Source organism: Alexandromys fortis, unplaced genomic scaffold, assembly GCF_014885135.2.
Source record: "Alexandromys fortis isolate MF-2015 unplaced genomic scaffold, M_Fortis_MF-2015_v1.1 scaffold_490, whole genome shotgun sequence".
NCBI lineage: Eukaryota > Metazoa > Chordata > Mammalia > Rodentia > Cricetidae > Alexandromys > Alexandromys fortis.
Window position 1 is genome coordinate 30086 of NW_026068355.1, and position 17484 is coordinate 47569.

Below are 17484 nucleotides of genomic sequence, written 5' to 3' on the forward strand. Positions count from 1 at the left end.
CATTTTTGAGATAAGTAATAGATTTGGTCCAATTTCCTTGTACTGCAAGTAGATATTCAGTTTTCTCAACAGCATTCCTTGAAGATGCTGTCTTTTCTTCAATGCAGGTGTTTTGCCTTTTGTTAAGGTCATTATGCCCATAGTAATGAGTACTTTTAATTGGGTCATCTTGATTCTATTGCAATACACATTTATATTTGTACCTGTATATGATGTATGTTTTTATTATTCTGTCTAAATTTTATGATTATGATTAGAATTACATTACCATATGCCCTTTGTACTCTTCCACATTCACAGCTTTTTTTTTTTTTTTTGGTGGAGGAATTGTTCTTACTTACATATTTGTGTACGTTTATTCCTCTGTTTTCCAAATAGATAAATATAACCGGCTCATTCTGTATGTTAATTATGACCATTTGTTATTGAACTGTTCCTCCATGGAAAGATAATACCTCCCAATTTTCACATAATTAGTTGCATGTGAGTGATATCTGTAGGGCTGAAGCTTCATGATATTTCCCCAGGCTACTTTGGCATCCCTATTGTTGTCATCCTTGCTCTGCTGCTGTTGAGGCTGTCATATAGATGACACTTTGTGGGGGTAGCATCTAATACTATTAGCATATAAAATCTCATACCAAATCTCTTGGTCCTTTAGCTCCTTCTATCTTTATGCCCTCTCTTACACAAGGGTCCCAGAACCTTAGGTATGGGAATGATTTTTTATATATCCATTGGGAATGTGTTTTACATCTCTGTCATATGATTGATTGTTGTTTTATGTATTGTTTCAGTATATTGAAAATAGAAGTTTGCTCTAAGAGATGTCAAGAAAATACTTTTCTGTGTTGATTAGCACAGAATTGTGTGTGTGTTGATGTTGTTGTTGTTGTCGTTTTTATTGTTGCTGTTGATACTGTTAAGAGAAAACCTGGCAATTATTTGTAATATATATACATATATATATAAATATTATATAATTACTGGTCCTGGGTAGTTAGCTAGATTTTTTCATCACTCTAGACCTATAAAATACCTTGAAGACTGAAATATCAATACGTTCTATATTGAAAATTTTATCCCAGGATTCCTTTAAGAATCTAAAGTCTTTTCAGGTTGTATATGAAAAATAGGAGGCATATTAATTCTTATATCTGTGAAGAATGTCATATGGCATGTCTTTTTGGCATTTTATTATACCTGTAAATTGTTTCTTGCATATCAATCACTCCCATAATATTAATTCTACCATTCTGTGATTATTTAATGTCTTTCAAGTTCATAGGACTTTTTTTTCAAACTTTCTTCTGAGATTAGAAGTTTATTTTCTTTTTGTTCATTATGTTTAACCCAAGATTTTTGTCCTTTGTTGCTATTGTAAATGGCATTCTGCTCATGATTTCTTTCTAAGTTGGCTTTTTTGGTAGTGTATAGTGTATACAAAAAATTTTAATTTTTGTAAACTGATACTTTCCTTGTCATGCTGCTATTTTTTTCTTACTCTACTACATGTATTCTGTTACAATTTAGGTATGTCTTAGGTATAGGATCATGTCATCTGAAACAGGGGTTAATTTAGATTCATCTATTCATAGGTGAATGATTTTAATGTCCTTCAGTTTCTGTATTGCTCACTGTATTACAGCCAACTCAACATTAATTATAAAGGAGTGTGACGAGTAGGCAACCTGTCTTTTTCAAGATTTTAGTGGGATTCCTTGCAGGTTAATACCTGTAGGATATGTGTTGACAGCGTGTTTGTCAGAGACAGCTTTAATATTATAGAGTATATTTCTCCATTCCTATTATCTTACAGAATTTTATCTTGAAAGTATGAGGCATTTTATCAAAGGGTTTTTTCTTAAAATATTGATTTGATGGATTTGTTGCCTTAATTATATTGTATGATTTATAATATTTTTAGAAATCTATGTATTAACCCAAGCCTGTACTTCTGGAATAAAGTCAGCTTAATCATTGTGGATGATATGCTTGATATAAATGTGTATTCATTTTTTCTAGTACTTTATAATAGTTTTCAGCCTTTATTATCACCAGTTTTGTTTTCTTCTATGTGTACACTTGTGTACACACACAAATAAATGCATGTGTGTGTTGATTCAGATTAAATTAATAAGGCTATATATAACAGGTTTGGGAGTGATCTTTTACATTCTATGTTTAAAAAAATGTCAAGAGAGTTTCATTATAATGTTTTGCAGGACTTGTGGTAAGACAGATGTTATCATGTTAGGATCCTCCCCGCTGATTTTGATCACAGCTGAATCAGTTTTTACTTCCACCAACCAGGGCCAAGTGCAGCCCTTTCCCCACATCATAGACAAATTCTCTAAATAGTTACAATTTTATTTTCCTGATGGCTAAGGATATTGAACACTTTTAAGTGAGTCTTGGACATCTGTGCTTCACTTTCTGAGAACATAATTTTTATAATACATGTTTAATATGGAGTCATATGTTTTCTTGATGTTGCTGATGATATAGAAAAATGAGGATTCCTGCATTGTAAACTTGTAAAACTGACACCTTTGGGAGGCTTCAGGCTGTCATAAGAACATATCTGCAGAAACAATGCATTCTGCAATTTAATGAAGGAAGTTTATTCCTGGTCACCATGACAGTACTACCAACTAAACTTGATATTGATATCATCTATAGTAGTCTTGATTAGGAAACTATCATTCAGAATACACATAAAAATTACAATGGTTGATGAAAAGAACAATGATAGTTGAATATGTTTATGGAACCAAGTATGAGTTACATTCTACAGCTCAGGATGTAAATTCAACAAATCACCTTTGGGTTAACTCTCAGATTGGCCAAACTTTACCCATGTTATCATGGTGCTAATGGTGATCTTTAGAACTTCCATGCCATTTGAAGTCTTGCTATCTAAGAAAGCAACTTCTGATAGGAAAAGAAGTAGGTGTATTCCCTTTACCTCTAGAATGAGACTTTTAATTAATAAATAATTAAAGAACAAAGGGCCAGCACTGAATACAAATGCATATTAGAAACTCTACATGGACACAATTGGATATAAATTTCTGTGTAAACCTCTTCTTTCTTAATACACATACATATTCACACATATATTGAAATGAATTTGTATATTTATTAAGAAGTTGGAGAAATCGCAAGAAGAGGGCAGAATAATAGTAGTAATTAGTTGGAGAGTGAAGGTGAAATGATGTAAATATACATTGAATATACCAAATTTTCAGAAGACATAATTCAATTATTTTTTCTAAAGTAACTTTGTTTTGCAAGACACACAGAGAAAGTTTAAATAACAGGAGTTTTTCAACAGAAAATTATCATTGTTTCTTATTCATATCTCTTGTTTGTGAACATTAAATGCACGTTGCTTTCTTTATATCTTTAGACCTCATTAAACTGTATATAGCGACAGTGTCTAATATATTTTGTTTTTCCTTGTTCCAAGTCCTTAAAGAAGATTGTATCTGTCTTTTCTAATTTGATAGATAACTATATCCTAAAGAATTGTTGTAATACAAGGAGAAAATTGTAACAAACACATGCATATATGTAGGGCATGGCATCTTTGGAATATAATTCTCATGAATTTATTCTTCAAATGTGACTGAATCATATGCACCCTATTTAAGCATATCCTGATTAATTTGCTTACTGAAGTCATTTAATAAAAGATAATCTCATCAGATAGGCTTTTGAAAACATATTTCATCTTCTTTTTTAAATAATGTGTAACATGGAGGCAGACCCAAATTTTTTTTCTGTGAAATTTTTTAGAGTATTAGGATCAGTCAACATCAAATCACAATTTTTTAGCTAAAAGTAAACATGAAGCACAACATAAAATTTATTTCTTCACTGTTATTACTCATGGGTATCCAGTAATTGTCACATTTCTAATTTTTTTTCTAATTATTTTGATAGGTTTTAGTAATACAGATATTATTTGCTACACCAGAGTGGTTATTTTATTAGTTTAGTGAATATTTATGTGCTTTTTGAATGAGATACTTTCCACAAGGTCTTTATTGCTTCTTGAAACACTTTATTTAATCATTCACAAAATAAGAAGAGTTCATACATCATACGAAGAGAATTGAAAGGCAAGTCAGGAATTTAGTATATGGTGTTCTGATTTCACAGGATAGAAGACAATTCATTTGAAAGGAAATGATGATCTATATATGATACTGATTCCATAGTCAAGAGGATATGATGCATAATTCTATTCCATCTGTCATCTGTGCAGACACACAAAAAAATTAAAACATAATTGAACAAACAGGAACAATTTTATCATTGAGAGTTCATGAATGCAAAAATAAATATAACAATATAATGAGTATAGAGAAAGGATGGTACACAAAAAGTTCCTTTCCTAGATATCACCAACATTTTGTACTTTCAATTCTATAGAAGCACTGTTGACTGAAAATAATGACATTCTGTGACCTTACATGAAAATTTATATCAAAAGGTTTCAAGAAATATACTGAAAATATCAACAGGCTTGCAGCATATCTGTGACATTTAATACCCCATAATCATAAGTAAAGTAAGATTTTTCAAATAACAAGGCACATTATCTTGATGAACTATTCCTCAATATAAACAAATTAGCAATTCTGAATTAGATAAAATCCTTCATATTTTTTATAAATTAATATATCCTCTCCTTCATTTCTATCTCTGTAAGATTTTCTGTATTAGAAGACACATAGTATCCTATCAACATTTTGCTAATTTTCAGTTCACTTTTTCTTGGTGACATACTTATCTCTAATTTTTTATGCAATAAGCATGAATCCATTCAAATATCAAGATGATTAGGAATGGATTCTGTTTCTACTTACCTACAGAAGGTCATTATTTAGGACAAGTATCTGTAAAATAACATGAATGGGGTAAAAATTAACAGAAATATTTTAATAGGAATATGAGAACAGCTCCCCAAGTATTATTTCTGGAAATAGCAACTAAAAGATTGTATATGACTACACATAATCTAAATCAGGGATCTTACTAAGTAGATAGGTAGGTAGATAGATAAAGTATGTTTNAAGAGAGAGAGAGAGAGAGAGAGAGAGAGAGAGAGAGAGAGAGAGACTATTTTTTTTTTTGGCTAAAATATTGTTCACTGGGTTTACCTGCGTCCAGAACTTCTCTAATGTTTTCTGGTGGAATGTTCTGTTGCTTAGCAAATTCCTCAAGTTTTTCATATTGTTCAGGTGTCAAAGGTTGACCTTTTCCTACATTGAATGAAAGACAATGCCAGAGACATGTTCAAAAATTCTGGATAAATTACATTGCTTCCTTAGTGTCCCTGCATAATATGCAATAGAAAATCCCAACTGCCCAAATTCATCTACACTGGGTTGGTCAATACAGACAATAGTAATTTCCCCCAAGTTCCATGTACACACTTAATTTAGTCTCACTGATGATATGACATCAATTTTCAGTATTTCATGATATATCAAAAAATAAGGCAACTTCTCTAGAGAATTCTCTCATCTCAATCCTATGTACTTTCAAAAATATAACACTGGAGAGTCATGGATGCCTATCATTGGAACCTTCATATTTCTTCTGAGTTTATACTCTAGAAGTCATTATTTAATTTAGTACACACCAAATGACACTCAAAATGGTCTAAACTTTGGACAAATAATATTTGTTCCCTTCTTTCCAGTAAGGAAACATGAATATAAGCAATTCCAGTAGCATTCCCCATCACTCCGAGTCTTCAATGACCATGCTACTCAAATTATAATATAATGTAAAAGTTGGTCCGCACAACAATCATATTGTTATTTAGTGGAGAGGAGTTTGGAAATACCATGATACTGTACTTGGAGTGTGAATCTGACTTAATCTCTATTTGCAGGTTGATACTTTTTTTTCCCCACATCAGAAAACCCACTACCATTCTTACCAACAACAAAAATCTGGTTCGTTGTCCGGCCAGTTCTATCCACATTCTTATTGGTAAAGACTATATTCTCTGATGTTGCATACACAGGTTCAAATCTGTTGTCACCTTCAACTGAAGTAACAGAAATATTTCATGCTTAGTGTCACTCATTTTTCTACTTTGTTAGATGTGACATGTTGACTAAACATTAATAACGACCCTGACTCTAGCAATCACCTCAGATCCACTATCATACGACACACATGGGCCAAGGTATTCTTGTATGCATTCATTTTGTGTATCCTATCATAATACAGTGACCAATTATTTCCAATCTTTAAACCTGATAATGAATCCTAGGTACAGACACTTTCTCTTTTCCTCAATTACTTCTGTCAAGACCTGTGGGATCGGGTATTCCTTTCCCTTTCCACCAGATCCAAAAAGCCACTTGTCAATTTTTTGAAAGTGTAAAACATGGGTACCATATCACAGTAATACTTGGTAGGAAAAATGATACATATGCAGAAAGGCCATACTATTGGAAATATGCACAAAAGTTTTCATCTTGTAAGATTATGGATGACAAAGAGATAATAATGAGCGTTTTTAGTTTTCCAGACACTCATATTGTGTTTGTGTTTGTCTTTCTGTGTGTGAGATTTTGTCTTCATTTGCTTCTCTCTCACTTTGTCTCCCTGTCTCTCTGTCTCTCTGTCTCTGTCTCTGTCTCTCTCTCTCTCTTGCTGTGTTTGTGTGGGTGGGGAGTATATGTGTATGTGTGTTTGTGTTGTATTTCCTCTTGTAGACACTGATTAAATGATAAAAGCACTTCACTCAGGAGATCTTGTCTTTTTCTACTTCCCATGTAGATTATATCTATGTATGTCTCTCTTAGGGTCCTCATTTTTGTCAAGGTTCTCTGGCATTGTGACTTGTGTGGTGGTTTCTTTGCTTTATGTTTAGAAACCACGTATGAATGAGTACATGTGAGAATTGTCTTTCTGGGTCTGGGTTACCTCACTCAAAAAGATGTTTTCTACCTCCACTATTCACCTGCAAAATTCAAGATTTCATTATTTTTTTCTGCTGTGTAGTACTCCATTGTGTAAATGTAGCACATTTTTCTTATCCATTCTTCACTCAAGGGACATTTAGCTTGTTTCCAGGTTCTAAGTGTGACAAATTGGTATCATGGGGACCTTGGGAGAAGGTTGAAGAGGAGTGAAGAGATAGGGAGGAAAGTAGAGAAAAATGTGGAGCTCAATAAAAATCAATAAAAAAATTCATGGGAAATAAAATGATTTTAGGATCTACTAATTTTCTATTACTGGAATACTTTATATTGTTCATGTAAACTTAGGAAAGTAATAATATTGACAGAAGATTTGCTCTCCCCTCATTTAAGATCAAACCATTCATAATCCAGTTGCATAGTGTTGCTATTATTTTAGCACATCTTTTAAAATTGAAGGAGTCTGTCTGAAATTTTTGAGCATTTTTCCCATAACAGCTTTTCAAAATTGAAGTTTATCATCAAATGATCTAAATGTTATGATCCCTACAAAACAATGGAATAGGAAGCTTTAAACTAGAACTATTCATTAAAATTTTCCACAAATCCAGTATGACAGTTAATGCCTATAATATAAGTGCTTAAGAGCCTGAGGCAAGAAGTTTGCAGAAGATGTTTGAGGCCACTGAAACCTATCATTGAGTGTCAGGCCTGTCCAATAACAGAGAACTGTACAAATGCATCATTATTTGTCACAGCCAAAACCTGGAAACAACCTAAATACCCCTTGTTGGAAGAATGGATAAGAAAAATATAGTACATTTACACAGTGGAGTACTACACAGTGGGGAAAAAACAACATCATGTAATTTGGAGGCAAATGAATGGATCTAGAAAACATCATTTTGAGTGAGGTAACCCTGACCCAGAAAAAACAAATTTTATATATACTCACTCATAAGTGGTTTTCAGACATAAAGCAAAGAGAAACTAGCCTACAGTTTACCTAGACAAAAAAGAAGACCCGAAGAGAGACATACATGGGTACAATCTAAATGGGAAGTAGAAAAAGACAAGATCTCCTGAGTAAATCGGGAACATGGACATCATGGGAAAGGGTAAAAGGGGATGGGAGAGGAAGGGAGTGGAGCAGAGAAAATATATACTCCAATAATAAAAATTTTAATAAAATAAAAGACACTGAATATTATATAGAAATAAATTTTCATGCAGGAAACTATTTGGAGACATTTTGTTAGCATTAATCACATCTTCAGGTAATAGTATTCTTCTCTATGAAAACTTCAGGTGACCTACAATGTACTCTGACTTGGTAGCATATCTCAGTTGGTTGGAAGGATTGATGAATTTCCAAGTAGCTGATATTGTTCTAAGTCCATGTACCTATGAGTAGCTGAAGTGTCAGCATAAATGTACTCATTCAAAATGGTTCTGTTCATAGAGGAATCCCCCAGATCCCATACTTACACTGGGTCCTGTACTTGCCATCTTCTTGCCTATACCCAATGACTGTTGTTTCTGAACATTGGCCATTTGCACTAAAAATCAAACAGACAATCCCTGGTTTATTCTTTATAACCTTTAATTTATATTAGAGATTTTTAAGTATTACAATAAACTTGATGAAGTAAAAGAATCTATGAATAGTGTGCAGAGCTGGAACAGAAGTACCACTTACATCTCTTGATTCTTTTTTTTTAGAAAATATCATCCTATTTTAATCATACACATGACTTCCTTTATTTGTGGCAATTTTCCAAGTGCTTTGAAGGCTCTGACAACTTCCTTATCCAAATTTCCCTATTTACTGCATATGATTTTCAATATCTTAATTCTCTTATTCTAGTCTAATGATAACATGTACATAGATTTATATGCATGTGTTTTAAGTGATTTAATTAATAACCTAAAACTTACATTCATAACTAGAAGAAAGAAATGGTTCTATTCTTTCTAAGTTTGTATGGTCTTATGTACCCTTTCAATGACCACAGTCATCTAAATGTTAAGGAGTGTCTTTGAAACTAGAGCATCAAAGTAAGGGATCTGCAAATTAGATTTGTATAACCTGTTTGTGCAAAACTATTTATGATGTCATTGACTGAGTAATATAACACATATGATTATGAACCCAATGCTCACAGCCTTCAGCTTAGTAGAAATGAGATTTTTATAATCACTTGCATCTAATATTAGAGCACAAAATTTAACCACAGGCCTCCAACCAAAGGATTTCTAAAAAAACATTCAGGGAATTAGAGACATTGTCCAGAGCTAACTAATCTTGTAATAAAATAATCACATTCCTGAAGATGAGCCCTTCAATTTCATGACCAGAAAAAAAAAATATTTCCCTGTAAGTTTGACAACATAAAGGCTGAGAAACGTATAACAGTCTGCTCAGTTTATATAGTTGACACTTTGCTTACTTGACATAAAATGTGACTCCCATTTTACTACATGCTTCACTACAAGTAAGTTCACGAACGTAGAGTCTCATGGGTGCTTCTTCTTCTATCGTGTCCACATTGTCAGCAGCAATGGCAGTGGTGACCCACTTTCCTTCAAGCTGAACAAACCACAAATACCATTAGAATATGAGTTGATACTCGCATCTCTGATCCCAATCTTTGGAAATACATAAAATAACTAGAAATATAAAATGAATAATATTGTGTTCATTAGTAAAAAGTTATGCTTCTAGGGATGTAGAATAACACAGGACAATATGATGACTCAGTTTATATAGTATTTGGTACCTGAGACCTTTTAGAACTACCCATGTGCTGGCCTCTTAAGTTCTGAAATTAAAACCATTGTTTTCTTATTTCCATTGCTTTATCTTAGAAAAATTTGCTTGAAAAAGTACACATGAATGAATGTCAAAAAGGTTATTTCATGAATATGGACTGCAATGGACAAACTGAATGAAACATCATACCCACAGAAATATGCTGTTGATAAACATCAATCCAATGCACAGACCAAATAAATTTACCTCAGTATAAGCATGAGCCAGACCAAATGCCAAAGCCAGCAGCAGAAACTTTACCATGGTCGTGCCTGCCTTTGCTCTTCTGTAGAAGCTCAAAATAGGATATTGGTTGTGAAGGAACTGAACTGACAAAGCTTTTTATACAGTTAGTTAGAGGGAGTTTCTTGGAAACAACCAATGGTTCTGCACCACAACAACCTGCATCTGTTCAGTATTTCCTCTTTGGCCCTGTTGAACAGCATATGATCTCATATCCCCAAACTAATATGACTAGGCTAAAGGTCAGGTTCTGTTTGGATGATGAGTTGAGCATTCTTGTCAGAAAGAAAGAACTGTCCTTGTGAAAGCATCAAAGCAATTATTTTGAATCCACATCTCTTGGTTGGTAAAGGTCAAAATGCATATGTGCATGTTTTATGTGATTCATCCAACCAACCTGACATGCCTTTTAAAATACATTCTGGATCTAAGCATAATACTGTGCTGTCAAATGAATTTAAAATTGTGGCCTTAGAAATGTAAGTCAAAGCAACCACATTTTTAGATGATAAGATGGTAAAACTAAAGAAGGGTTTCCTATACAGATACTGATATATCCTGTGCTACCTTTAAGTCTTCCAATATATTGATTACTTTATTCTTCCAGCACACAGAATTCAAAGGCTCTGGCACAGAAGTGTAAGAGATAACACCAATGCTTATCTGCATCAATAATAGAAAAAAATGCTGCTAGATGTCCACTGGCAATAAATACAGCTATTATTAATTAAAAGAAGCCAAACCATTATTTTTTCTGTTGTGTAGTACTTCATTGTGTAAATATACCACATATTCTTTACCCATTCTTTAGTCAAGGGGCATTTAGGCTGTTTCTAGGTTCTGGCTATGATGATAATGCAGCTATGAACATAGGTGACCACATATCCTTGTAGTATGATTAAGCATTCTTTGGGTATATACCCAAAATTTTCTGAGAAATAACCATAGTGATATTCAAAGGGGCTGTAGCAGTTTAAACTCACATGAACAATAGAGGAATGGTCCCTTTACACCACATCCTCTCCAACATAAGTTTTCATCAGTGTTTTTGATCTTGGTCATTCTTAGAGGTGAAACATACAATCTCAGAGTTGTATTAATTTACATTTCTCTAATGGTTAAGGATGTTGAGCACTTCATAAGTGTCTTTCAGCCATTTTAGATCCCCCTGTTGAGAGTTCTCTGTTTAGGTCTGCACCCCATTTTTAATAGGATTATTTGTTCTTTTGATGACAAGTTTCTTGAGTTCTTTGTATATTTTAGAGGTTAGCTCTGTGTCCTATGAGGGGTTGGGAATAATTTTTCCCATTATGTAGGCTGTCATTTTGTCTTGTTGACCATTTCCTTTGCTTTATAGAAGCTTCTCGGATCCAGGAGGTCCCATTTATTAATTGTTTCTCTCAGTGTCTGTGCTACTAACATTATATTTAGAAAGTGACCTCCTGTGCCAATGTGTTCAAATGTACTTCCCATATTCACTTCTATGAGATTCAATATGGTTAGTTTTATGATGAAGTCTTTGATCCATCTCGATTTGAGTTTTGTGCATGGTGATAGATATGGATCTATTTTCTTCTTCAACATGTTGCTATCCAGTAATGTCAGCACCAGTATGCTTTCTGTTTTCGATTTTATATTGTTTGATTCTTTGTCAAAAATCAGGTGTTCTTAGGTGTTTGGGTTAATATCTGGTTCTTCGATTTAGTTTCATTGGTCTTCTTATCTGTTTTTAAGCTAGGAGCAGACTGTTTTCTGTACTGTAGCCCTATAATAGAGTTTGAAGTCAGGGGTTGTTATGCCCCCAGGAGTTCCTTTATTTGAAAAGGATTATTTTGGTTATCCTGGTTTTTTGTTTTTCCATATAAAGTTAAATATTGTTCTTTCATGGTCTGTGAAGAATTTTTCTGGAGTTTTGATTGGAATAGCATTGAATGATGACTTAGGTAAGATGGCCATTTTTCTATGCTAATTCTACTACATAAATACATGAGAGATCTTGTCGTTTTCTGGTGTCTTCTTCAATTTCCTATTTCAAAAATTTAAAGTTTTTGTGATGCAGGCCTTCCACTTGTTTGGTTATAGTTACTCCAAGATAGTTTATGTTATTTGCAGCGATTGTGAATCGTGATATTTCTCTGATTTCTTTCTTAGTCCATTTATCATCTGTGTAAATTAGGGCTACTGATTTTTTTTTCTTAGCTAATCTTGTATCCTGCTACATTGCTGAAGGTGTTTATGAGTTGTATAAGGTCCTTGGTAGAATTTCTGGGTCACTTATGTAGACTATCATATCATCAGCATATAGTGAGAGCTTGACAACAGATTTTCTAATTTGTATCCTCTTGATCTTTTGCTGTCTTACTGCTTTAGTTAGAACCTAAATTACTATATTGAATGATATGGAGGGAGAAGACAACCTTGTCTTGTTTCTGATTTCAGTGGGATCATTTTCAGTTTCTCTTTATTGAGTTTGATGTTGGCTGTTGGATTGATGTATATCATTTATTTATTACATTAGGTATATTCCTTGTATCCTTACTCTCTCCAAGAACGTTTTCTTTGAAGGGATGTTGAATTTTCTGGAAAACTTTTTCAGCATCTAATGCGATGATCAAGTGGGTTTTTACAGTTTGTTTATATGGTTGATTACATCCATGCATTTTTGGGATGAAACCTACTTTGTCATGGTGAATGATTTTTCTAATATGTTCTTGGTCTTGTTTTGCCAGTATTTTGTTGAGTATTTTTGCACCAATATTCATGAGTGATACTGGTCTGTATTTCATTTTCTTAGTAAAGGCCTGTAGTCATTTGGTTATCAGAGTAATCATAGCCTTATAAAAAGAGTTTGACAATGTTTCTTCTGTTTGCATTGTGTGAAACATTTTGAGAGTATTGGTATTTGTTTTTTGAAAATCCTGTGGATATCTATGTTAAAACCATCTGACCCTGTGCTTTTTTTTTAGTTGGAAGACTTTTGATGACTGCCTTTATTTCTTTGGAAATTATAGGTCTATTTAATTTGCTTGTCTGGTATTCACTTAATTTTAGTAAGTGATATTTATCCAGAAAATTGTACATTTCTTTTAAGTTTTCTAATTTTGTGGAGTACTGGTATTGAAGTAAGACCTGATGATCCTCTGATTTCCTCTGTGTCTATTGTTATGTCTTCCTTTTCATTTCTGATTTTTTTTTGCATATTCTCTCTCTGCATTTGGTTAGTTTGGATAAAGGTCTATTTTGTTTATTTTCTCTAAAATCCAATTATTTGTCTCATTGGTTCATTTTTTTTTTTTGAGACAGAGTTTCTCTGTGGCTTTGGAGCCTGTCCTGAAATTAGTTCTTATAGACCAGGCTGGCCTCGAACTCACAGAGATCTGCCTGCCTCTGCCTCCCAAATGCTGGGATTGAAGGCATGTGCCACCACCACCCAGCCTCATTGATTCTTTATATTGTTTTCTTTGTTTCTAGTTTGTTGATTTTGGCTCTCAGTTTGATTATTTTCTGCCATCTAGTTCTCCTGGGTGAATTTGGTTCTTTTTGTTTTAGAGTTTTAAGGTGTTCTGGTAACTCATTACTGTGGGATTTTTTTCCATCTTCTGTAATAGGAGCTACGGGCTGTGTTCCACTGCCCACCTCCCGACCGTCTGGGTAGCTTATGCCCCAAAATAACAACACACAAATTGTATTCTTTTAAACACTTTTTAGCCCATTCTATCTAGCCTCTTCTCGGCTAACTCTTACACCTGGACTAGCCCATTTCTAATAATGTGTGTAGCACCCCAAGGTGTGCTTACCGGGAAGATTTTAGCCTATGTCCATCCTGGGTCGGAGCTTCATCCCGTCTGCCCTGGCGATGAGCTGCATGGTGTCTGTCTGAGGCGTCTTACCTCACTTCCTCTTCCTCCCAGCATTCTGTTCTGTTTACTCCACCCACCTATGTTCTAACCTATGAGGGCCAAGCAGTTTCTTTATTTTTTAACCAATGACCTTCCTCCATCAATCTTCTTTATGTAGGCATTTACTGCTACGAAATTCCCTCTTAACACTGCTTTCATGTGTCCCATGAATTTGGGTATGTTTTGTGGTCATTTTCATTTAATTTGAGGGAGTTTTTATTTTCTTTTTTACTTCCTTGACCCATTTGTGATTTAGGTTAACATTGTTTAATTTCCATAAGTTTGTGGGCCTTCTGAAATTAGTGTTGCTGTTGGATTCTCATAATAAGCCATGATCATCTGATATTATACATGTTGTTATTCCACGTTCTCCAGCAGATAGGGCTGAGGTAGAGCCTGTCCCACTGAGCTCTTCCTGTGGCTAAGTGGGATGGTGGGTGTAGATTACCCAGACCTTTCTCCTGGCCACCAGGGAGAAACACACACTGAGTCCGGAATCTGTAGAAGCAGGGTCTGTCTTTATTGCATCAGGAAGGAACTTATATTGGGCTGGGATAATTAGTGGGATTTTTGGGATGGGGTTAATTGGAGTAAGGAAAAAGAGTCAATAATATCCTGCCATAATAGTGGTGGATAGGCAGAGGTGTGCCTAGGTTGGGCTGTGCTAAGTCACTACTCAACAAACTCAACTCAGGCTAAGAAAGTTATACTGGGCCTCATATCTAGGCTTCATAAGGCCCTACAGGGTTATAACTTGTAAAAAAAATCTGCCCATGTTTTCTTCTAGTGTTTCTACTGTTATAAGATTTAGATTGTGGTCTTTAATCTCCTTGAATCTAATTTTTGTGAAAAGTAATAGATTGGGTCCAATTTCATTGTACTTCAAGTAGATACCTCTTTTCTCAACAGCATTCCTTGAAGATGCTCTCTTTTCTCCAGTGTAGGTGTTTTGTATTTTGCTAAGGTCCATATAGCTACAATAATGAGTACTTATATTCAGGTTTTTACACTTGATTCTCTTGGTGTATATGTCTCTTTTTTGATTGTAATAGGCAAGTTTTTTATTCTATTTATTTTAAGATTAAAATAGAATTTCTTCACTTTCTCTGTCTTTTTTTCCATCTAAATTATTGCATATACCTTCTGTTATCACTTCCAAATTCACAACTTCCTTTTTTTTCTGGAATTGTTCTTACTTATATATTTGTGTGTTGTTTCTTCCTATTTGTTCCAAATAGATAAAGATAGCCTGCTCAGTCTGTATAATGCTAATTATGTGTTTCCAAGCTGATGATTTGGTATCAAATGTCCAATTACTCTGTTCCTCCATAGAAAGATAATATCTCCCAATCTTCATGTTTGTTAGTTACATGTGAGTTATTTCTGTAGGACTGAGGCCTCATGATGTTTCCCCAATATACTTTAGCATTACTATTGTTGTCATTTTTGTTCTGCTGCCATTGAGAATGTCATGTACATGACACTTTGTGGGGGTAGCTTCTGATGTTACCAAGATAAAGAATCTCAGACCAACTTCCTTATGTTCTGGCTCCTTCTGTCTTTTTTCTCTCTCTTATACAGTGTTATCTGAACATTAGGTATGGGAATATTTTTACATATATCATTGTAACTAGGCTCTATATCTCTGCCTTCTGGTTGACTATGGTTTTCTGTAATGGTTCAGTGTGTTGAAAACATAAGTTTATTTTATGAGAGGTGAATAGTATACTTTTCCATGAGTATAAGAAGAAAATTGTATTTGATTGTGTATGGGAGTGTATTATTATATCCCTGGTGCTAATCTTAGGGGCTATGCTGCTCTAAGAAAGTTGTAGTTATGCCCTGGCCTGTAAGACTCAGAGAGAAGGGTGGCCTTGTCTCATGCCTGAAAGTGTCAGAGAGAGAGGAACAGCAGATGTGTCACTCTCCATTCTTCCCCAGCCAGGAATTGCCAAGAAGAGAGATAGAACATCAGGTTCCCAGGCTGATCTAAAAGTGTTGAAGAAAGGGGGGGGGGAGAGAGAGAGAGAGAGAGAGAGAGAGAGAGAGAGAGAGAATATGGCTGGGCCCTGGCTGCTGCCAGATTCCATTAGAAATAGAGGGAACATGGTGGCTCCCCAGCCCAGGCAAGGAAGTGTTGGGGAGAGAGGGAGTGCTGCAATGGTGGCCCAAGCCTCAGAACAGAAGCATCAGAGGGACTAGCATTACAACAAAAATATCAACACACAAATTGTATTCTTTTAAATACTTCCTGGACCATTAGTTTCAGCCTCTTATTGGCTAATTTTCACATCTTGCTTAACCCATTTCTAATAATCTTGTAGCACCACAAAGTGGCAGCTTACCAGGAAAAAATCAGCATGTCTGACCTGGTGGCTGGCTCCATTGCAGCTGCCTGTCTCTGCTTCTTTCTCCCAGCATTCTGTTCTGTTTACTACGCCTACCTAATTTTCTTTCCTATCAAAGGGCCAAGGCAGTTTCTTTATTAACCAATGAAAGTAACACATAACCGAAGACTCCCACATCATTTCCCCTTTTTCCATTTAAACAAAAAAACAAAGGCTTTCACTTTAACATAGTAAAATTCATATAAAAAACAGTATCAAGCAAGAATTACAGTTACAACATTTATATCTATTTTATCTTTATCATAACAATGGAAAACTATAAGCATCTATCTATTTGTCAACTCCATCAAAGACTCCAGAAGGATATAATATTACCTAATTAAACAGAAATAAACAACTTTCAAACTCTAGAAATGACAGAGACATCTTGCTGCCTGGACAGTCACACAAAGTTCTTTTATACCGTTGGGGCATCCATCTTCAGCCTACAGCCCCATAGTATTCAGCAGACATTTCCACGAAGCAGGAAATTTCAAAGACAGTTCAGTCACTTTCTGCTGTGTTCTTCAGAATGTCTCGCAGACTCTTTTATGAATCAGGAACCCCGAAAGACCATCTCACCTTTACGCAAGTTCAGAATGCCCATCTTCCTCAGGAAGGAGCTTGGTACTGCCAGGAGTAGACATGTCTCATTGTCATGAAAAGTCCTAAGTTACTAAAACATTTTAAATGACATATTCTGCAGTCTTTGAAAGATATGAAGAATGCCTATCTAACTTAAATATATCTCTATATATCTAGAAAATCTAACATGACTACAAGCTCTATTATTATTGATGATTATCCATTAGCAACCTATATTTCCTAATTATACATTACATTTTTAAATGAACTACACACTCACAATACCTTAATAAATATCAGAAATACATATACATATAGCAAAATTGACCTTAAATTAGTATCAGTACACCGAGATTCATAGAAAAGGAGAAAAAAAAAGAAAAGACCCAACATGTATGCATCAAAACTCTTTACAAAGTACATGAGACACATTCCTGGTGAGGGAGAATTGTCTGTATTCTGTCAATTATGATTTAAATAAATGCTGATTGGCCAGGCAGGATGTATAGGTGGGAAAAGCAGACAGGAAGTAAAAATGATACAATGAGAACAGGAGAATTTTGGGAAGGAAAAAGCTGATTCCTCCCACACCTGCCCAGACCATC